The 24,659-nt window shown below is 42.6% G+C and overlaps 1 pseudogene; it reads left to right on the top strand.

The window, feature by feature from the left end:
- The first annotated feature begins 583 nt into the window (after nt 1-583).
- LOC137444756 (arylsulfatase D-like) overlaps nt 584-24,659 on the top strand; it is a 38,360-nt pseudogene continuing 14,284 nt past the window's right edge.

The following is a 24,659-nucleotide window of genomic DNA, read 5'->3' as shown; positions in this document are numbered from 1 at the left end:
TCACGTGCAGGGGGGGAGAAGGCTGAGGCCTTCCCCTCAACCCTCAACATTTTTCTTAGCGCCCAACGTGGGGCAGATAATTAGCTTGATTTATTTCTTTATTGCTTTATTGATTTATTGCGTTATAGCCGGATTAGCAAAACACGAAGGTGCTGTGGATTTTGGAGTGCTTGTTTTTTTTTAATTTTTGGGGCTCTGGTCTACAGATATTGTTTGAGTTTGATCCTGGATTACCTGGGTAAATATTTGATGCAGACAATTTATTTGTGGTGTATGTATCGGGTCAGACTTCTGTATGCACGCTGCGTAAATTTCTTCTGGCCAGCGAGATACAGGAATGTGACCTCTAGCACTCTCCCGATTGAGATAAAGGGGTTTAAGATCCCAGTAGGAGAAAGAGTAACTTTAAGTGATGACTGGGATCCAAAGGTGATTTATTTGATGTGTGTGAATCTGCTGCTGGTGATGGTGATTGCATATTTGCTGTTTTTCCTTGCGTCGGGAGAGAAGGGTGTCGAAAACGTGTTTTGTTATTAAGAATAGATCAAAGAGAAAGCAGCGTGGCTCTGGGTGAGTCCCAGAGATGTCTAGTGATGAGGAGTGTGGAGAATCTGTGTCAGTTAAAAAGAAGGCTAAAAAGTCTATTGGAAAAGCTGTTTTGAACGGTTTTGCCACTGATTCTGGCAAGCTGCCAGGGGTGGCAGCAACTGCCAATATGGCGTCTCCTCCTTCTGCTTCATCTTCGGCCATTAATGGGGCAAGGTCATTTCCGCCCACTCTCTCGGCAGGACTGGAAGCCACTGCCCCAGCAGCTGATTTGTCTGAGAACCTGTCAGCTTCTGTTAAGGTGGCTGTAAATTCAAACACAGCTCCAGTTAAAGTGGCTGTTTTAAAGACTAGAAGTGGAAAGACCAAAGCTGATCTAGGAGCTAATGGAGGAGAAGAGCAGGAGACTGATCCTGGTGAGGGACCCTCTACTAGAAAAGATCCTACTGAGGAGGAAGAGAAGATTTGTTTTAAAGATCTAGCTGAATTATTGAGATCAACACCAGAAAGAGATGCAGCCAGGACAGCAGCTAAGGGTGCGTCTCAGCTTAGAGAGATCCTTAGGAGAGTGACAGCAGGATTATGGGGACAACCAGTTCAGGAAGATGTGGTAGATGAAGAAGATGATGATCTGTCAAGCTGTCCATCACCAAGGGAAGAGCTGAGAAATGTCCGCAAAGATTATGCCAGAGCAGATAAGGAGCCAATTCTAACTTGGCTTAATAGATGTTATGATACAGGTGCTCCAACTCTAATAGTTGGAGACAAGTCAGCAGCTCAACTAGGAAATCTCTCGAGGGATAATAGATAGACATATAGCCAAGAGTCTCAGTAAGGTTAATCTGTGGGTACGCCTTTTATTTGCAGTTGCCCTGAGATACCCTTCCCGAGATGATCTTCCATGGAATCCTAAACCCTGGACTACCATAGATGAGGGAATTAAGTGCCTGAGAGAATTTGCTGTTAGAGTGATACTCTATGGTGAACATGAAACTCTGAATCCTGATGACATTCCTGTGGGTACTGGTCTTGCTAAAAAGATCATCAAACTTGCTCCTTCTAATTATGCAACCATTCTGGCAAACAGAATTGTGTCAAGAAATTATGGTGGAGCTCCTCCTACGGTTGGCCAATTCAGAAGTACAGGGCCTTGGTTGACACAGGAGCTCAGTGCACCATAATACCATTAAATTATCAGGGATCAGAGTCTATAACTATTCTGGGAGTCACTGCTGGATCTCAAGAGTTAAGTAAGGTAGAGGTTAATATAAGTTTAACTGGTAAACAATGGAGGAAGCATACAGTTGTGACCGGACCCGACACACCTTGTATTTTGGGAATTGATTTTCTGAGAGAAGGGCGTTTCAAAGACTCTAGAAGTTACAAATGGGCTTTTGGAGTAGCTTCTGTAGAAATTGATGGACAAAAACTAAAGCTGTCTGCTAGGCCTGAGCTTTCTAATGAGTCTGCAGTTGTGGGACAACACAAGATACAGGACATTCAATTGCCAGTTGCTTCTCAGACTGTGCATCACAGACAATACAGAACTAACCATGAATCTTTGTTGCCCATTCAGAATCTGATTCGTCAGTTGGAGAGTCAGAAAGTAGTCAGCAAAACTCATTCACCTTTCAACAGTCCAGTGTGGCCTGTGTGGAAGCAGAATGGAGACTGGCATCTGACAGTAGACTACCGAGCCCTGAATGAAGTAAAACCACCTATGAGTACAGCAGTACCAGACATGATGGAACTCCAGTATGAGCTGGAATCCAAAGAGGCCAAATGGTATGCTACCATAGACATTGCTAATGCATTTTTCTCTATTCCCATAGCAGAGGAATGCAGGCCTCAATTTGCTTTCACCTGGAGAGGAATCCAGTACACTTTCAACAGATTGCCAATGGGCTGCATCCACAGCTCAAGCATCTGTCATGCAGTAATCCATGATGCTCTGGAGAAAGGCGGTGCTCCAGAACACATCCAGTTCATCGATGATATCATTGTCTGGGGTAAAACTGCTGAGGAAGTCTTCAAGAAAGGTAACAAAACCATTGACATTCCTCTGGATGCAGGTTTTGCCATCAAGCAAGACAAGGTGAAAGGACCTACCACAGAAATCCAGTTTCTGGGAGTGCGGTGGCAGGATGGACGCCGACACATTCCAGTTGATGTGGTAAATAGAGTCTCTACCATGGCAAATCCCACAAACAAGCAAGAAACCCTATGTTTCTTGGGTATAGTGGGATTTTGGAGACTGCACATTCCTGGATACAGTCAGATTGTGAAACCTCTGTATGATGTGACTTGAAAGAGAAACAATTTCCACTGGGGACCTGAACAGCAAGCAGCCTTTGATCAGATAAAACAAGAGGTAGTTCAAGCAATGGGTCTGGGACCTGTCCGAGATGGTCCAGACATTAAGAACATTTTGTACCCGGCTACAAGTGACAATGGTCCAACCTGGTGCTTGTGGCAAAAAGCTCCAGGTGAGACACGTGGATGACCTCTTGGTTTCTGGAGTCGAGGTTACAGAGGTTCAGAGGCTAATTATACACCAACAGAAAAAGAGATTCTAGCTGCCTATGAAGGAGTAAAAGCATCTTCTGAAGTAATTGGAACTGAATCACAACTTCTTTTAGCTCCCAGATTACCAGTTTTGAATTGGATGTTCAAAGGCAAAGGCTCCACACCACATCATGCCACAGACTCAACATGGTCTAAGTGGATGGCTCTGATAACACAGAGAGCTCGAATGGGAAATCTTGAAAGGCCTGGTCTAGTGATGGTGATCTTAAGTTGGCCTGAAGGTACCAACTGTGCTAAACCTCCAGAGGCGAAAGTAACTCGTGCTGAGGAAGCTCCTCCTTACAATGACCTTTCTGATGATGAAAAGAAATATGCTTTGTTCACAGACGGTTCCTGTCGTCTTGTTGGAAATAAGCGAAGGTGGAAGTCTGCAGTGTGGAGTCCAACACGCCGAGTTGCAGAAGCGAAGGATGGAGAAGGAGAATCCAGTCAGTTCGCAGAGGTAAAAGCTGTCCAGATAGCTCTTGGTGTAGCAGAACGTGAGAGATGGCCAAAGCTTTATCTCTACACCGACTCATGGATGGTAGCCAATGCTCTATGGGGTTGGCTAAAGAACTGAAGAAGAGTGGTTGGCAGAGGAAAGGAAAACCCATTTGGGCAGCTGACCTGTGGCAGGACATTGCTGGTCGAGTCGAGAGAATTCCAGTGAAAGTGAGACACATTGATGCTCACATTCCTAAGAGCAAAGCTACTGGGGAACAGCAACACAACCATCATGCAGATCTAGCTGCAAGAGTTTCTCAAGTAGACATGGACTTTAATCTTGATCTTGACTGGAAACACCGAGGTGAGATATTCTTAGCTCGGTGGGCTCACGATTCATCAGGACATCAAGGCAGAGGTGCAACATACGGGTGGGCTTGTGACAGATCCATAGACATTTCCATGGATGCTATCACACAAGTCACCCATGACTGTGACATTTGTGCTGCTATTAAGCAGACAAAACGAATTAAGCCCTTGTGGTATGGTGACAGATGGTCCAAGTACAAGTATGGTGAAGCTTGGCAGATTGACATCACTCTACCACATTCTCATTCTGGTAAGCAATACATGCTTACTGTGGTGGAGCAAATACTGGATGGTTGGAAACTTATCCAGTTCCACATGCAACTGCATGCAACACCATTCTTGGTCTGGAGAGACAGATCCTGTGGAGACATGGAACTCCAGAGAGGATTGAGTCAAACAACGGAACTCATTTCAAGAACAACCTTGTAAAGAGCTGGGCAAAAGAGCACGGTGGATATTCCATATTCCCTACTATGCACCAGCTTCAGGGAAGATTGAACACTACAACGGTTTGTTGAAGACCACTCTCAAAGCCATGGGGGGTGGATCTTTGCAAAACTGGGAAAAACATTTAGCATAAGCAACCTGGCTGGTAAATAGTAGAGGTTCAGTGAACCGAGCTGGACCTGCACAATCAGATTTGCTAGAGAAAGTAGAAGGTGATAGAGTTCCTGTTGTTAGAGAAAGGAATCTGCTAGGTAAAACTGTTTGGGTATTTTCACCCCCGGGAGAGGCTAAACCTGTCCAAGGGGTGGTTTCAGCTGAAGGTCTGGGTCACACTTATTGGGTAATGCAAGAGAATGGTGAAATTCAGTGTATTCCACAGAGAAATTTAACTTTAGCTGAAAGAGTTTAATTTCAAACTGTTGTACAGCTACATCGCGTCCAAAGGAAGAGTCAATGAGGAATCTACGGTGCACGAACCCTGAGAACCCTGAGAGCCCTGAGTCAACTAAGAGACCCTGAGAATCCCTGTTTCCCTTTTCTTCACTTTGTCGGCAAGAAAAAAAATAAACTGTTTTCCATTTTTCTCATTTTCTGGTTTTCTTGGACTTTTGAATCATCTACATCTGAGTGTAGCCAGAATGGACTATGAACTTTACTTACGAACTGTAAATATCGTCTTGGATTGGATGAAGAGTATGGACAGCCAATGAAATTGTTTAGAAGGGGTGGACTGTGACCATTTGAGGCTGTGCCTTTAAGAAAGGGATACTGTGACTGAATGTTGTATAAACAAAGGACAGGTCTAAATGATATATCCTGCTGCCCTGCTTGTAAATACAGCACATTTCCTTTGCTTATCCGGCTGTGGTTTTCTTTCATTTTTTTTCCCCTTCACGTGCAGGGAGGGAGAAGGCTGAAGCCTTCCCCTCAACCCTTGACAAACTGCCACAATCCACCCCTTCTAAACAATTTCATTGGCTTTTGATACTATCCATGATGATTCAGAGGTCCAAAAAATAGGAAACAAGGAAACAGAAAACAGTTTGACTCTCCACAGACGAGTCGAAGAAAAGGAACAGGGACTCTCAGTTGACTCAGGGCTCTCAGGGTTCTTAGGGTTCGTGCACCATAGATTCCTCATGGACTCTTCCTTTGGGCATGATGTTGTATCTGTACAACACTCTGAATTTAAACTTTCTCAGCTAAAGTTAGATTTCTTTTTGGAACACACTGAATTTCACCATTCTCTTGCATTACCCAGTAAGTGTGACCAGGACCTTCAGCAGAAACCACCCCTCGGACAGGTTTGGCCTCTCCTGAAGGAGAAAATACCCAAACAGTTTTGCCTAATGTGGTGGTGAGAGAAGGCCCAGCTCTCCCTCCCCCACAAAGAAAGAAACCACGGCTGACTCAGTCAGAGAAGCAAAGGGTAGAGCTGTATTCACAAGCAAGATGAAATGCAGGTTATATATATACACAATATACAGTATTTACAATATATATGCAGAAATACACAGCAAAGAAAATAATCAGAACAAAACTCCCTCCTCCGGACAGAGGAGGGTTCCCCCTCTGTACCCCCTCTCTCCCCCTACCTCCCTTTTTTCCCAAGAAGGGCTAGAGAGAGAGAAAAGGTAATTAATAAGGATGAAATTTTGTTAGGCCTCAAAGCACATGCAGGGATTAGTCCTCTTATCTGTTATCCAAGGTCATTCCGGCTAGTTGCTCAGAAGCAGACAGGCTGGAAAGGCAGAACAGACTGGAACAGAATGAGATTCAAACTGAACTAAAACTTAAAGTTGCATTCTACCAATCTACCAATGAAATTCATTTAGAATATCTGAATGTTTTCAAAATATTCAGCCAGAATGTTCCAGCAAATGTCCCTTTCTTAAAGGCACAGCCTAAAACAGTCACACCTAACAGACTCTTTTCTCTAACAACAGGAACTCTATCACCTTCTACCTTTTGTAGCAAATCTGAGCGTGCGCATCCAGCTTGATTCAATGAACCTCTACTATTTACCAGCCAGGTTGCTTGTGCTAGATGTTTCTCCCATTTTTTCAGAGATCCACCTCAATGGCTTTGAGAGTGGTCTTCAGCAAACCATTGTAGTATTCAATCTTCCCTGAAGCTGGTGCATAGTAGGGGATGTGGAATATCCACTTGATGCCGTGCTCTTTGGACTAGTTTTTCACAAGATTGTTTTTGAAATGAGTTCCATTGTCTGACCCAATCCTCTCTGAAGTTCCGTGTCTCCACAGGATTTGTCTCTCCAGACCAAGAATGGCGTTGCATGCAGTTGCATGTGGAACTGGATAAGTTTCGAAACTCCAGTGTTTGCCTCTACCATAGTAAGCACACATTGCTTACCAGATTGAGAATGAGGTAGAGTGATGCAGTCAATCTGCTAGGCTTCACCATACTTGTACTTGGACCATCTGTCACCATACCACAAGGGCTTGATTTGCTTTGCCTGCTTAATAGCAGCACAAATGTCACATTCATGGATTACTTATGTGATAGCACCCATGGGAATGTCTATGTATCTGTCACAAACCCACTGGTAGGTTGCATCTCTGTCTTGATGTCCTGATGAATCGTGAGCCCATCAAGCTAGGAACACCTCACTTCAGTGTTTCCAGTCAAGATCAAGATCAGAGTCCATGTCTACTTGAGAAACTTGCAGCTAGATCTGCCTGATGGTTGTGTTGCTGTTCCCCAGTAGCTTTGCTCTTAGGAATGTGAGCATCAATGTGTCTCACCTTCACTGGAATTCTCTCAATTTGAGCAGCAATGTCCTGCCACAGATCAGCAGCCCAAATAGGCTTTCCTTTTCTCTGCCAACCATTCTTCTTCCAGTTCTTTAGCCAACCCCACAGATCATTGGCTACCGTCCATGAGTCGGTGTAGAGATAAAACTCCCGATGCTGGGATCACGAGCCTCAGCCACGTGAAAAGACAGCTCCTCCTAGCCTCATAGCGTGTGCAGGAATCTCCACGGTGCCGGCAATTCCCGTAGCCCAAAAAGGAGAGCAGCGGACGGTCCCTGGCGGCTGCTGGTCCCAGTGCTGTCCCGAGAGGGCTTCCCACCGAACAGGAGCAGAGTTGTATCAGTTCAGAAAGATTATCAAGGCCCACAGGAAATCAAGGTTTGTCAGATGTCCAGATCTGTCTGGTCCCTTTGCTCCACTAAGCTCACCAGGGCTGTGATGATCCTCAGCTACTCAGCACAGACTGAAAACGGTTTTGTTGGAGTGGTTTTGGTTTAATTATGTACACCAAGCCCTTTAAACACAATGCTGCCTACCAGTTGCTGGGAAGGCAGAACTCTGCCTCTGATCTGAAAGCACTCTAAAGTTGTTCTCATTATAGATAAGGACCAAAGCCTTCGTTGGGTTTTCCTTCTTACATGTTAATGCCTTTCTGAACTTGCCTGATTGTCACCTCAGCTCTTTGGGGTCATAGTTCACCAATTCTTTGGAGAAAATACTGCCTCAGAATTTTTAGCTTATCCTTTGAAATAAAGAGGACAGGATTATACTCTGCTCTGGCTCATTTAGTATTCCTCAGACATCCAAGGAAACAGTAATGCTGTTGTGTACCAAAAAGAGAGAAAAAAGTTCTCTAAGAAAATGCTGTATTTTTCCACTGCAGAACATGTTCATTTTGAAAGAGAAAACAAGACACACAAAAAAAAAAAAAACAAACCCACCCAGAGAAACAAGCAATAACAACAACAATACATTGCACAAGTTTTCCTTTAGTCAAGATGGAACTTTTTAGTTCTCTGTTATTGAAAGTAAATATTCCTAGTAGCTTCAATCTGTTCCTTAGTGGAGCTAACAACATCTTTGTTCTTGTGCTTGTTTGGAATGGAAAGAATCATTGAAAAGCAGAAATTTTGCATGTATGGGATATTTCAAATTTGTATCTCTTTTCACAGCAAAGGAATGAATGTCATCTCTAGTTTATTTCAGTGTACAACATGAAAACAAATGTATGCCAGTCCTTCACGGAGCCAGTTTGCCCTGTACTTCTTCATGACTGTTTGCATGATTCAAGTGCAACATTTTATGCAGACCTGTGGCCATTCACAAGGAGTGCATTTCTCATGCCATTCTTTGTCTAATGCAACTAGATGTGCTCTCTATTTCAGCAAGCATAGGAAATTGCTTCAACTAATAAAATTTGCCCTGTCAGACAAAATAGATTTAGAAACTTAAAGATTACTTCTGGGTTTCTAAGTCCAAGTTGTTTTCTTAGAGTTGGCAGGTAGAAAACCTTGCCTGGTCAATTTATAAATAGCATTAAGTTTTGAAATTGTGAGAAACAAACTCATTGCTGAAATTTATAACCAGTTTATTATAAAATAAAGGCAACACAGCGCTGGGCGCATAGCGAGTTTGCTAGAGGCAGGCCCTAACAACACAAGTTGAACTTATATAGAGGGCAAACATACATATTAATATATTCCCCAACACACTCCCACCCCTCTCCATCAGGACTGAGACAAAACCTGCACTTTTGACCTGGCCAGTCTTTAGACCTGTTGGCGACTCACCTTTCTCTCCCAATACCCCACACAATACAGACCATCAGCCCAACGATCCAGCCCAACAACCGAGCCCCACGGTCCCCAGTAATTACCCTTGCGAAAGATTATAACCAGTTTCTCACAAAATCCTTTATAGAAATAATGATATTTGTGTTTCTGGAGATAGCTTTTAGTAACACTCAGATAGAAACACATCCTTGTATATACTGGATGGCTTCCAAAACCCAGAACATTACAGTCCCGTCCCTAAGAATTTCACTCCAAATGTTAGTTCCCAGAACAGCTTCCCTTTGAGACATTTTTTGTCGTTTCTAAGCACACAGTAAGGATTAGATTTTTTTTCCCCCTGGACCTTAAAGATAACTTGAGGTTAAATTAAAAGTGAGATACTAGTTTCACTTACCATTACCTTGTCTATAAATTGGTGAAAAGCTTCCTTTCAGTGGACACCAACAGTTCTGTGCATGTATTGAGCAACAGGCACCTTTAATACTTTTTTAAAGACTTGGCCATTTAACTTTCTTTCCACTCATGAAGATATGTGCAGCTGGGAACAGTTTAGATCTTGTGAAACTACACACTGTGCTCTCTGACCTCATCTGTCCTCAGAAGTGCTCTTTCTGCTTTGCAATGTCAGTTCAACAGGGCTCTGCAAGTGCAGGAATGTGGGGACTGCATAATCAAGCCCTAGTAGTTCAGTCCTCCTCTGTTGTAGCCACCCACAAGCAATGGCAGTATGAGTGTGGTAATGCAGGGAAATTCTTGAACAACCTCACAGACAAGATCACCAGGGCATCTAGGCTCTGATTTCCTTTTTTTCCTTTTTCATCAGAATTTATGTGACCAGCTATATACCTTTTTCATGCAAGGGGAAACCATGAAGTTTACCTGGGAAAACAATGGAAAGACAAGACATCTGCTGACTGTCTTTCCTGGCTTTTAAGTGTTATGCTTAAGATAATGTAAACAGATCTCTCACACCCCAGCCCCCCAAAACTCATTGAGAATGTAACAGCATCTAGTGCAGGTTTAGATCTGTTGATATTTCAAGACATTTTACCATAGTTTTATAGCACATGAAAGATTAGGAGTATAGTATGTTTACTATGCATGTGTCAGATTGCAGTATCTGTTAATAAACTAGCAGTCAGTACATGTGGTCTAGCATATGTATTTCGCTTCAGGTGAACATCAGTGAGCAGCCTTTTGCAAACACTCTGAGCAACTAAGACATTTGCTAAAGTGTTCTTAAGGTCTTCTAGGAAAATAACCAAGGTTAAGTCTGTTGCTGCAGCCTTGCTTTTGCAGATGGTCCCATGAGTGAAAGAGCACTTTGCAGATGCTGTGTGTAGCACCAGGAGCAGTAAGTGCAATAGTCAAGCTATTGCAGTCATATCCAGTGTACCTCTGCATCAGCCACCTCCATACTTCTGTCATGCTCATTCCAGAAGCCTCAACAGTAATGTCCCACACCCCTGTACAACGGTTACTTCAGGAGACTTGCATGCATCCAACCACTCTTTCTACTGGAAATATGTTAAAATCAGTGAAATCACAACACAGAAATGCACACACAGAATTCTTGTGTGAGTAAAAGGAAAATGCCACTGGTTTTAGAAAATGCAAGGACTTTTCTAAATATTCAGGAGCTCCATCTGCTGACAGTATTTGGCAGCTGTTTACATCTATACTGAGCTGTCATAAACTGTAATAATAGTGTAAAGTCTATTATAAAGCGTACAAATGCTTTTGTAGTATTACCTCTTTACTTGTCATTTCAGGATCTGCCTAAGCATTTGGCTAATTCTATACTTGTTTCCAAGATCCTTTGTATCAAATCCTTCAAACCCCAATTTTGTACTGATACTGGCTGATGATCCTGGTATTGGAGATGTGGATTGCTATGGCAATGAGACAATAAGGTAAGAATGTATTCTACAAAATAAATTATCCCTTCCTGCTGCAACTCTGATGACAGAACTGGAAAAATCATTAATGGTGTAATTCATCTAGATAAATTCTACATTATTTTAACTAAGTGTAAATATTCTACAGTAATTCCTACTGAAATGATAATTATACAGGCATGCTTGAGCAACCTTTTTTCAGTGTATACAGTCAGAACTTCAGAAATGTGTCCATGTACTGTATTTGTGCAGGCATGTGTATAAACTTTAAATTTTCACAACTCAAGGATTAAAATGTCTAAGATCAAGATTAGGATTTAGTATCAGCTAACAACCCTAGTAGGCTTATTTTGAAATGACAGCTTAGTCTATGTGATATATTTATCCCTGGTGCACTTATCAAGCTGTATATAGATTGACTGTATATATTATTGTGGTTCAGGCCTAGACAGCAGCAGAACTGCATGCATCACCTCACACAACACAAACACACATGCACAGTGGAATGGGAATGAGAATCAAGAGGAAAAGAAAAGCCACAAAGTCCTGTGACTTGAGATAAAGAGAGTTTAGTAGAACATCTCTTTGTATTCAAAGAGATACTGCAACACACCTCAGTCAAGTCCTCTCACTGGAAAAAGAGGAATAAAGCAAAAAAAAGAATTGCCAGATCACAGTCACAAACTCAAAGTGGCCCCACCTTTTCCCATATGTGACTGTTTGAGGCGGTGCCTTTAACAAAGGGACACCATGGCCAAATGTTTTATAAACAAGACAGGTCTAAACTAATTTCATTGGTGGAGAAGCAGAGCACTGCCTTAAGTTTTGATTCCCAGTGGGACTAGTCTCAGTCTTGCACTTTCTCCCCCTCCTTCTGCATCTCACAGCTTCTGGGCTTTCAGCCAGACTGACCCTGGAACAGATAAGGCCTCTACTAACACATTTGCTCTAACCATGTAACTGCTTTTAATTAACAATTATTCCTTTTTCTCTCTTTCTAACCCTCTTTGGGGAAAAAGGGGAGAGAAGGGGGTACAGGGGGAAACCCTTCCTCCTGGCATGGGAGGGGAATCTCATTCCTGTGTTACTTTGTTGTATATTTCTGTGTACATATTGTAAATACTGTAAATTGTGTACATATATATATCTCCTGCAGCCCCGCTTGTAAATATAGCACATTCCCTTGCTAATCTGGCTGTGGTTTTTTTTTCCCTTTCTTTCATTTTTCTTCCCTTCACTTACAGGGGGGGAGAAGGCTCGAGGCCTTCCCCTCAACCCTCGACACCCATATAAGCCTTTTTCTTACACAGCAGGCAGAATATGGAGTACACTTGAAATACCTATCTTTTTTTTCTTTATGTTTTTACTCTTTTAGTTATCAATAATGACACATGCATCCATGGAAAGTTCATTTCTAAGGAGTCAAGGTATTTTAAAAAATTCATAGCACAGAGCTTTTCTAGTTAAGCTGCAGATAGAGAGTTTTGTAAATTTGATGGTGCCGTCCTTGACAAAAATAGGAGGAGGGGGGCACCATTGTGGTGGTGAGAGAAAGTTCAGTTCTCACACACACACACACAAAAACCACAACTAACTGAGTCAGAGAAGCAACAATGGGAGGGCTATATTTTACAAGCAGGATGAAATGCAGTGAACATATACACAATATACAGTATTTACAATATATACAGAAATATACAGCAAAGAAAGTAACACAGAAAACCTTCCCTCCTCCAGAGAGGAGGGTCCTCCCAACTCCCCCTTCTCCCCTTTCCTCCCTTTTTTCAAAACAATAAGGGTTAGAGAGAGAGAAGTAATTATCAAGGAGGAAATTCTGTTAGTTAAAAGCATATGCTAAGGAAAGGAAAAAAAAAATTAGTTTCTTATCTTGTTAATTGAAGGTCATCAGCCAAGCTCAGAGAGAGAAACAGCAGCTGTTCAGACTCAGACTCCCAGAGACTGACTGAGATTCAAACAGAACTAAAACTAAAATTTAAACTTGCATTCTACCAATCTACCAATGAAATTAGTTTAGAATTATCTTTGTTTTCCTTATTACACCAAAACATTCAGCCAGAGTGTTCCAGTAACTGTCCCTTTCTTAAAGGCACAGCCTAAACTGGGCACAACCATGAATTCTGTATTGTATGTTTTTTTTTTCAGAGATGGGATTTTTATCTTTAGGACCCCAAATATTGATGGCCTGGCAGAAGGAGTGAGACTTACTCAGCACATTGCTGCAGCTGTCTGTACTCCAGAGCAGTTTTCCTGACTGGAAGATAGCCATCAGATCAGGTTGGACTGCTCTCTAATGGTTCAGTGCAATATGTTTAGCAATTATTGCTATTAAAAATCCCCAGAAGTAAACCCTTTTAAAGACTACTTAATCTAAGGATTTGGGGATCTCTGTGAGATGGACAAGAATAAAGATGACTAGAGTAGTGTATTAGGTTGAACTGAGCTGCAGTTAATTTTCCTCACAGCATCTTTCTAGTGCTGTGGTTTTTTGCAGCAGTAGTTGATAACACAACAGTGTTTTGGCTACTGCTGAATCCAGTATCCAGGCTGTGTCCTTTCAACATCTCCCTGCCCCAAGAGTACATTGAGGGGTGGGCAAAATCTTGGGAGAGGACATGGCTGAAACAGCTGATTCAGACTGGGCAAAGAGGTATTCCATACCATATGACGTCAGCTCAGGTATAAGAATGAAGTGAACGAAGGAAGGGTGGGGATTCGTCCCAAGTAACCACCAAGCTTAGAGAGCCCTGCTTCCCGAGCCTGAGCATCGTCCTGCTGATGGGAAGTAGAGACTAACATCTCTCTCTCTGCTTTTTTGCTTCTGCACAGTCTATTGCTGTTTGCTTATTAGTGTCATTAAAATTGCTCCTATCTTATTACTGGCTTCTGTTATTTTTTTCCTCTTCTTCCCCTGTTCACTTAAGAGGGGGAGTGATAGAGTGGCTTTGGTGGGCAACTGGCCTGCAGGCCAGGACCAAACCACCACAAGTAGTGATTAATTTCTATGCAAAAATCCCTACATAAAGCACATTTAAAGTGGCTAAATGACAACAGATTAAAAGATGACAATCCAAACAGCAGAAAGTACCCAGAGGTAGTAATATAAAGAAGAAAATTGTGTAAATACTGTATGCTCAGTGGTATTAAGATTATATTAAGTAAAATGCAATATTTTTAATATCCCAGTGAAGTTTTTCATAGTGAAAGGTGTCAGACTGTGGAATAGTTCTCCACTATCTCAGTAGTTCTCATGTTTTAAGATAGACTTCAACCATGTAAATTAAAGATAGAAAATATCAGCCACTGCTTACAGCAGTAATAAGCAGTGTAGCTCCGCTGTTGTGATTCTGACTTGCTAAATGAGAAATGTAATCATGAACTGTACATGTCAGAAGTGTGTACCCGTGTCTCTGAAAACCCTTTGTGCTATATAAATCTTTCATTTCCCCCACCTCCCCTTTTAGACATTAGATTTTGATAGAATTTTGCTTGTAAAAGGTTGCCTGATATCCATCTTAGTGCCATTTGTAGACACACCAGCATAGCTGAAGCATCTGTATTGGGCTAGCAGATAATGACAAGGGAGTTGGAGGACGCATCCTTTTAGGGGTCAGTCAGAGTATCCCAGACCATACTAAATGGCTTATTTAAAAAAACACTAGGTAGGCTTAGAGAATCATAGAATGGTTTGGATTGGAAGAGGCCTTTAAAGGTTATCTAGCCCACCCCCCCTGCAGTGAGCAGGGACATCTTCAACTACATCAGGTTGTTCAGAGCCCTGTCCAACCTGACATGGAATGATTCCATTCCATGGATTGATGGGGTGTCTACCCTATCTCTGGGCAACCTGTGATACCACCTGTGATACCAACACTGTGTCACCACCTTCCTTATGAAAAATTTCTTTCTTCTATCTAATGTAAATCTCCCATCTTTTAGCATTAAACCATCACCATTTTTCCTGTCACAACATGTCCTGCTAAAAAGTCTGTCCCCATCTTTCTTATAGGCCCCTTTTAGGTACTGAAAGGGCACAGTAAGGTGTCCGTGGAGCTGCCTTTTCTCCAGGCTGAACAGCCCCAGCTGTCTCAGTCTGTCCTCATTGCACAGGTGTTCCAGTCTTCTGATTGTTTTGGTGGCCTCCTCAAAGTCTTCTCCAACAGCTATATGTCTTTCCTGTGCTCCAGAGCTGGACACAACACTACAGGCCAGGTCTCATCAGAGCAGAAGGCAAGAATCACCTTCTGGTCAAGATGCGCAGAGGGAGACCCTCTGAACTGTTTTGGAGTGTATCCATGCAGCTATCCACTGTCATGATCAAATCTATCAATCCCTGAAGTTTGTCCCAAACCAGCCCTTCAATCCAAAACCCTGGAGATACACACAGGGAAGGAGCAGGAATAAGGTCAGCAGTCTGTTGCCCTTCTTCGTGACTACTCAAGGATCACCTTCTCTGTGCCCAGGAGCAAAGTATACCCACAAAGAGGAAAGCAGGAAAGAATGCTAGGAGACCTCTGCATTGAGAATAATGCTATACATTACCTTAACAGAAGTTGTGTGGGGTTTTTTGTTTATTGAACTTGATATTGGCCTATCAAAATCATGTTTGGGTTTGCCAATAAATTATCTAATATCCGAGAGTAGTGGAACATCCTGAAACTAGCCATATTAAGCATCTAGCAATCACTAAAAGTCAATAATTTATATTTAAATATTTTAATATCTACTCTTTCTCAATTACACTGGTTTCACAGTCTGCCCCTTTTCCACCTCAACCACCCCATTTTCCCCCTTTTTCCCCTCAAATCCCAGAGCACCTGGGCCCTGTTGCAGTCTCTTCCCACCCCAGGTGTGGCCACTTGGCTCTCCCCACCCACTCCCCTTTTTAATCCCCCCCACCCCCCCCACCCCCCCCCCCAGGAAAGGCAGAAGCCCTAAGCTGAGCCCATCTGGGCTGGAGGATCCTCCTCTCACCATTGGTGAGTCCCTATGGTGCATGCTGGGTGATGGTGGCAACAAAGGCTGGGGGCTCTGGTGGCCCCCTGGTTTAGGTAGGTAGAGTGTTGATGGTCACTTCAATATCATTCATAGATGCTGGCTGGGCCTCCTTACTGGGGCTGAGCTCCTCTGTGTGATATTTTGGCTGGTTGAGGGTCTTGCCTCTGTCTCTGGGGTGGGTGCAAAAATGATGGTGGTGGAGCAGGAGCTGTTTAGGCAAGGTGGAGGATGGTGTAGAGGGAGCAGGAGCTGTTTTGGGAAGATGAAGGGGGGTGGGGTGTGGAGCAGGAGCTCTCTGAAGTGTAAGTAGTGGAAACACTGAAGTAAATTTATAACTCAAAGACCAGTTGTCTTACCAACGTATTTATGTCATTCTACTATGTCTATGGGACAGCAGTGTGCCCTGGTGGCCAAGAAGGCAAATGAGATCCTGGGATGTATTAAGAAGAGTGTGTCCAGCAGATCAGGGGAGGTTCTCCTTCCTCTCTACTCTCCCCTGGTGAGACCTCATCTTGAGTACTGCATTCAGTTTTGGGCTCCCTAGTTTAACAGGGACAGGGATGTCCTCATAGTGGAAGGCTATGAGGATGATTAGGGGAGTGGAGCACTGCTCTATGAGGAGAGGCTGAGGGACCTGGGACTTTTTAGTCTGGAAAAGAGAAGACTTAGAGGGGATTTAATAAATGTTTATAAATATCTGAGGTCTGGGTATCAGGAGGGAGGGGTCAGGCTCTCCTTTCTTGTTCCTTGTGATAGGACAAGGAGCAATAGATGTAAGCTCCAGCACAGGAGGTTCCACCTCAACACAAGGGGGAAATTCTTTACTGTAGGGGTTACAGACCACTGAAACAGGCTCCCCAGAGATGTGGAGTCTCCTATGGAGACTTTCAGGGCCGCACCCAAAGAGTGGCTGTCAATGGCTCCATGTCCCAGTGGAGGCCAGTGACAAGCAGAGTCCCTCAGGGATCAGTCCTGGGACCTGTCTTATTCAACATCTTTGTGGGTGACATGGACAGTGGCATTGAGTGCACCCTCAGCAGGTTTGCTGATGACACCAAGCTGTGTGGTGCAGCAGACATGCTGGAGGGAAGGGAGGCCATCCAGAGGGACCTTGACAGGCTGGAGAGGTGGGCACAAGCCAACCTCATGAAGTTCAATAAGAGCAAGTGCAGGGTCCTGCATCTGGGTCGAGGCAATCCCAGGCACAAATCCAGGCTGGGGAGTGACTGGCTGGAAAGCAGCCCTGAGCAGAGACACTTGGGGGTGCTGGTGGACAAAAAGCTCAACATGAGCTCTCAGTGTGCTCTTGCAGCCTGCAAAGCTAACCAGATCCTGGGCTGCATGAGGAGAAGTGTGGCTAGCAGGTCGAGGGAGGTGTTCCTCCCCCTCTACTCAGTCCTGGTCAGACCCCACCTGGAGTACTGTGTCCAGTTCTGGAACCCCTATTACAAGGGGGATGTGGAGGTGCTGGAGCGTGTCCAGAGAAGGGCTATGAGGATGATCAGAGGGCTGGAGCACCTCTCCTATGAGGGCAGACTGAAGGAGTTGGGGCTGTTCAGTCTGCAGAAGAGAAGGCTCCGAGGTGACCTAATTGTGGCCTTCCAGTATCTGAAGGGGGCCTACAGGAAGGCTGGGGAAGGACTTCTCAGGATCTCAGGTAGTGATAGGACTAGGGGGAATGGAATGAAGCTGGAGGTGGGGAGATTCAGGCTAGATGTGAGGAGGAGGTTCTTTCCCATGAGAGTGGTGAAGCCCTGGAATGTGTTGTCCAGGGAGGTGGTCGAGGCCCCGTCCCTGGGGGTGTTTAAGAGCAGGCTGCATGAGGCTCTGTCCAGCCTGATATAGTGTGGGGTGTCCCTGCCCATGGCAGGGGGGTTGGAACTAGATGATATTTGTGGTCCCTTCCAACCCTGACTGAGTCTATGATTTTATTTGGGGCTGTTCCTGGTTACTGCAAGGGGGTTGGCCTAGATGACTTGGTGTTCAAAAAAATGATTGGATGTTGCACTTGGAGCCATGAGGTGTTAGGCCTTAGGGAATAGGTTGGACTTGATCTCTGAGGTTTTTCCCAACCTGGTGGATTCTGTGATTCTAGAAAGAAAATTCTGTAATCCATGTCTAATTTTGTGGCCTGACTAAATAAATTTTGATTCAGAAAGGGGGGAGGAAGTATACTCTAGGAGAATTTGGCTAGATTATCTTCAGAGGTCCAGCAGTGGGGAGGACAGCCACAGTTTGGTGATTGCAACCCAAAATGAGAAGAGATCATTCTCTCTTCCTCTGTGGGAAAGGGGAGAAAAGAGAGAAGTGACACAAAAATCTTTCCTGAGCAAAAGCTCAAAGCAGTAATTCCAGAAGGACTGCAGAGCTCAACCCACCATCAGAGGTGCATTTGATCCATCAAGACCAAAGTGCACAGGAAGGCCTGAGTGTGGGAGTTTACCAGCAGCCAGATGCAGGTGGATAACCATCACTGGCCACCTTAGCTTTTACAGAATTAACCGGGTTAGAAACTGACCAGGTTAGGCAATTGACTCCCATTCATTAGAAAGAACAATCTGAGAAGACTGAAAATCTTGTATGAAGATTTTTGAAAATCTGGCTTGTTTTATTTTAAAGACTATTATTTTTCCCCAGGCATGGCATTCAGCACTCAACAGCAGGTTCTGTTTTGGAATGGGTGTGCTGGTGGGCTCCCACTAAATGAAACTACTTTTGCCAAAATACCGCAGCAGCAAGGTTATTCTACAGCACTTGTAGGTATGAGACATAGCAACCTGCCACCCTTCCATTGCATGTTATTCAAATAAGGCTACTTCTGTACATATTTTTGTTTGTCAAAACATCTAGGATTAGTTAGAGTTTCTTACATGCACAACTATCTGAATCAACAGAGCTTTTAGAATGTCACCCACAAACCTCAATGTCAGTGCAACATACCTGATAAATCCAAAATGAGGATGTATGGAATGCATAGATGTACATGGCAAACAGAAGTAACCACAAAGGAAAGAATCCTGTTTACCCAGTACAGACTGTTTTAGGAAGAACCAACAGAGATATTCACTTATCTATTAAAACAGTAAAATGTTGTCTGTTGGTACCCAGGCACTATGATAGTCTTAGTTATACCTGATGGCTAGGTTTTCTGTTAGTTATGCATCCTGCTTACTACCACAGTTAAAACTCTGAGCAACTCTGCAAAAAAAGCTGAGAGAGTCCCATTGACTTCAGTGGATTTTGGATCAGAATATACATTCAAGAAAGAAAATTCTATTAACTTGGCTATCTTTTAGCCTGAACACTGATTAAAGGATATGTCTTTCAAACACCTCTCATTTTTAAACTCCCTTTGATGAGGTCAAAGGCATCATGTGCTTCATTGTAATTACTGTGAGTTTGACACATCTGCCTGGCTCTAGCACACTGAGGTATTGCTGGTTTCCTAAACTGATGTGAGTCTCAGTGATGTACTTACTGCACACAAGCCTGTGCAAAGGCATGAACTTTCTCTAGCTCAGTGCAGTCTGGCATAGCTTGTAGTGTAAACTATATTCATACACATGAGTACAGAGCTGTCTGGCTGTTCTCGTAAGTTATTTGTCTAACTAACAGTCCCTAAGCCCATGGTTACAGACTGACTGTCCATCAATGTCAGGTTAATTACATTGCTCTGTCCTATGACTTCACTAAGGTTCATTTTCAGGGTATGGCATTATGATGTGTCTAGTTGTACTGGATAATTGGAATTATCTAATTTTACTACTCATTTTAGGATGAACTTAGACACACAGAGCCAATATGTACACCTTCTTCAAATTTGTTCTTGGACTGTAAAGGTCAGTTAGAACTTGTATGTAAATTAGTTCCTATTTTTGCTTAGCTGTTTCTTCTGTCACAAGAGTTTCTCCACATAAGCCAACCCATTAATGAATGGCAACTTTATCATGTGAAAAATAATAAGCAACAAACATTGGAACCCTATTTGTTACTATTCAGGGAAGCACCTGAGCTTACCCATTGCCCTCTATGGAATTTTAACAGATAGGTGAGGAAAACCAGCTGTTCTAGGCAGATAAAATGCCAATGCATAATTGCTCCCTAAGAGTCTGCCCCCATTCCACACCAGCTCCTCCCTTGGCTGGGCCTCAACTGAGGAATGCAGCCAACCTATTAGAAATACAGGTGCGAATAGGCAAGTTTAAAAATCTGGGTTTAAAAATCTTTGGTTTATATTTTCAGGGAAGTGGCATATAGGTGTGAACTGTAGATCCTGTCACTGATCACTGCCACCATCCTTTAAATCATGGATTTGATTATTTTTATGGCATGCTTTCCACCCTTTTGAACGAGTGTCAAGGCACAGGTGACCCTGAACTGGCCAAGTCCTTACAAGATACATATTGGCTTTACACACAGGTCATCGTCCTTGCAGTGCTTACTCTTTTGATTGGAAAACTTACCAATTTGTTCTCAGTAAAATGGAAAATAATCATGTGTCTGTGTGGTGGTGAGAGAAAGTTCAGTTCTCCCCCCACACACAAAGAAACCACGGCTAACTCAGAGAAGCAAAATGGATAAGCTATATTTACAAGCAGGATGAAGTGCAGGTGATTATATACACAATATACAGTATTCACAATATATACAGAAATATACAGCAAAGAATGTAACACAGCAAATCTTTCCCTCTTCCAGAGAGGAGGGTCCCCCCCATCTGTACCCCCTTCTTTCCCTACCTCCCTTTTTTTCCCAAAAAGGGTTAGAGCGAGAAAAAGGTAATTATTAAGGAGGAAATTCTGTTAGCTTAAAGCGTATGCAAGAATTAGTTTCTTATCTGGTTAGCTCAGTTAGTTCAAGGTCAACTCTGTCCAGCACAGAGGAAAAACAGCAGCTGCTCAGAGAGATTGAAACAGACAGACTGAAATGACTGAAATTCAAACTGAACTAAAGCTAAAAATTTAAAGTTGCATTCTACCAATCTATCAATGAAATTCGTTTAGAATATCTTTCTTTTCATTTTACACCAAAACATTCAGCCAGAGTGTTCCAGTAACTGTCCCTTTCTTAAAGGTACCGCCTAAAACTGTCACAGTCTGGCTATCTGTGGTCTCCTGTATTTCATCTCCTGGTTCTCCAGGTATGGCTTCACCAAGTACTGGAACTGTATCTGTGATGGGTTACGCCCATCCTGGAAGCAGTGGGGAGAGGGCTTGTGAGAGCATTGCCCTCCCTGCAGGGGGTTTTCCTCCTGGGAAACTAAGTTAGTCTGTCCCACTGTCCAGCAAGCCTATAAGAAGGAGGATACTGCAGCCATTAGCTCTCTTGGCCCCTGCCTTTGCCTGTATGAGGACTGCCGCTGGCTCCCTGCTTCTCTGCCACATGGTCCTCCTTGCTACACACACACCTTTGCAAAGGACTGGTTTTGTATTTCTTTTTTCCCATCTGTCCTTGTTTCTTACCCTTGTGAACCCTACATCTTATTGTTACATATATATATATATATATATATATATATACACACACACACACACTGTTTAAAGAAAATTCTTTACCTCTCTACTTCCAAGCTGAATCCAAATTATTTCTTGATGGATTTGCTCCTTTCCTTTCTTTTCCTCTCTATTGGGAAAGAGGAGGGGGGAGCAGGGGAGGGATTCTCAGCCTTGCCCCCATCTGAGCTCTTAAGTCCCAGTTAAGGCTCAAACCACCACAGTATCTTAATGAGAAACTATGGTATCACTGAACAACTGATGAATCTAGAAAAAACTAATGTGCCGAAAGAGGCAGTTTCATTCACTGCCAGGTAACAAACAAATCATACTGCATTTTAATGTGTTTACTGTGTCAGAGACCACTAAATTAGCTGGCTGGCATGCTGAATTATCCATCCTGGTACTGGCCAGTAATTTATTTTCTGGCATTCTGTTGCCTATGCTTCATCTTGTACATAGCTAGTCAGTTCCTCAGGAAAAGGAGGTTGATTATTTTGTGTGTTTGTCTTCTTCCAATAAAAGGGGTGCTGGCCAAGGGCTCAGCCTCCTGCCAGTTTGAACAGAAAAATTATCTTAGCCTGATGTATCAACTGCCATAAAAAGTGTCATCTGACATTAACATTTTGTAAACAGGAAGAGGGTGATCATGAATTTTAGTATTGTTTTTACAGAGGTGTTTTTCATTTACAATCAGTAGCCTTAGCTGGAATTGAACAAGCCACTAAGTTTTTATAAGTGTTCATGTGTCGAGTCTGGCACATTCTTGAATGAGGTTAGACTTTCTGTCAGCATTTAGGGGTTACTTGTTTGGTTATTAAGGGAAATTGAAGCTAAAATAAATATCTTCTGTAAAACTTGGAATATAGCTAATCTCAGGTTCATGGAATATCCTGCCTGACCTGATGTTAAAGGGATATGGTTTCCTTGTGGGTGCAGTGTCATATCTGTGTCTTCCATGAGGACATCTCAGATGCTCAGTGGCATCCATGCTAAGCTTTAAACAAGTCCTGTTCTCCTTGCCCTTGAGAGTGTGTCAATCTTTTGGCTGTGAACTTTAGAACCAGAAAAAGAAAGGGCCCATTCTGGTCTTTATGGGGAAAAAAAAAAACCAAAAAAACAACACAAACCAAAACCCCACAAAATCTTTCAGAGATGTTTTCATCCCCTCTGTCTCCCAAAACCTTGAAAATGCAAAGATGTAAAAACAAAACAAAACCCAAAACCACAGCACCAAAATTAGACCAAAATATTAATTTTGAGATAGAGACTACAATACCACTGTTACATTTGGACTGAGTGACAGTTTGCAGAGAAGTGACTATTGTTTTCATTTATTTCAGAAACAAGCATAGCCAGTTTCTTTGTTTCCCTTTTACATGTTCACACCCCTCTCGTTACTACAGAGAAGTTTCAGGGAAGAAGTAGGCATGACCTATATGGAGATAATGCAGAGGAAATGGACTGGATGGTGGGTAAGTGGACTTCTTGAAAAAATTAATTTGTTTGAATACAGAAAGAAAATTAAAGGGCTGAATGCAGGAACTCCCTTTTCGCATGTCAGAAATCAGTGAACTTGTCTTAAATACACAGTTAGCTACAGAGATTGCCATACCATCACCACAGGATCTTTTCTTTATGTGAAACATCAAACTTTTATTTGTTCTTTAATTGACACACTTCTGTGCCGCATTGTTAAATGCAATCAAATAATCGGATATGTGCTTGATCATGGTAATTACAATGTGTGACATTCTCTACCTCTGTCTAGTCTCAGAAGATTGAGTAGTGCTGCTCCCGAATATTACATTACATTAGATGGTGGTTGTTTTTTGCACTTGTTGATTTATATCAAAGAATAATCCTTGGAGCAGAAACTAGAATTCCTTTCCAGCCAAAAGGCCCAGGTTAAAAGGTGTGGATTTTCACTTAATAAATTGTATAAAGCCAGGATGTCATGAAGACTGACTTAGGTCTAAATCTCAGCTCTGAGTGCCAGTTATGTCTTTAAACTAAACTGACACTCAAGAGTCTAGATTTAGACCTAACCCTTGCTTAGTCCTTTCTTTCAGCTTCAGTAGAGGCAGAACATAGCTGCTCTTTGTATTTAGTCAAAAGTGAAGACCCTATTGACAAAGCATTCACCTCCTATTCAGGCCAAGAACTGATCCCCTGAACCTTTTCTTTTTCCAATAACCATGTTTGTAAAATTATATTTTGAGGGGAGCCTGCTTGCTTCTGTTAGTAAGGACTACTGCAAGGTCCAGTTGAACCAAAAGACTGCCATGCTCTCTTTGCAATTTTTTGGCACCAGTAGCCTTCAGGCACAGGCTGCGCAAGCAGAGCTGAATAACAGTCCAACGGTGAAAGGAACGTGCTCTGTATAGGCCAAACAGGATGAGAGAAGAGATTGATCTAAAGAGCTGAGCAGTGGCTTATGTTTTATCCTCACATACTTCAGCTTTCACTGCTGCTTATGTAACTATGGATGCTGTTCTTGGCAAATTTTATTCGATGCAGAAGGTGATGAGGACAAGCAATCAAATATGCTATCAGTATCAAAAATATTCCTTATGAAGTTAGGTTTGAATTACAATCCATGAAGCTTTCACCATTGACATTGGGAGATGACTTTTCATTGATATATGCAGCCTGTTTCTCAGAGCCTCTGCTCAATTTATGATGAGACATAGCAATTTTCTATGATTAGAAAACTAGGCAGCACTATTATTTGAAGATGCTTCAAAAGCTTAAATACGGAGTGAGATAATCCTTAACTTGGAGAATTTACAGATAAACCTGACAGAGTATTCTGAGTAGCTTGAATTGAACTATCATATATGTAAATGATTTTTCAAATGGTTTTATTTTTTATTTTCCTGATTTATAGACACCACAAAAATTTTGGACACATTCAGGAGCTTTCCATTGGGCTCTTATTTCTATAATGTGGGATTACTCTTGCATTGTTTTGGTAATGCAGAACTCGTTTAGCTAAATGGAAAGACTCCATCTTTGCTGAATTTTCAGTGAAGACCTAAAAAGTATGACTGCAACTCTGGGCATAATTATGTTGTTTTCCTTTATATATAGGCAGGCGTCTGGATGTTATTGTGAAAGAAGGCTTGAAGAATAACACATTCATTTATTTTGCATCTGATCATGGAGGCTTCTTGGAGGCTTGTTGAGGAAATGCTCAATTGGGTGGATGGAATGGGATCTATAAAGGTAAAATTCCAGTAGCAGACTTCCTAAAAAGAAAATTATGAAACAAAATATATCCAGATAGCATATATCTTAGTAAATATAGTCTGG

Source organism: Melanerpes formicivorus, unplaced genomic scaffold (genome assembly GCF_026170545.1).
Source record: "Melanerpes formicivorus ecotype bairdi unplaced genomic scaffold, bMelFor1.0.p_v2 SCAF_1, whole genome shotgun sequence".
Taxonomy (NCBI): Eukaryota; Metazoa; Chordata; class Aves; order Piciformes; family Picidae; genus Melanerpes; species Melanerpes formicivorus.
The sequence above is the reverse complement of the archived record's forward strand: the minus strand, read 5'-3'. Positions and strand labels throughout refer to the sequence as shown.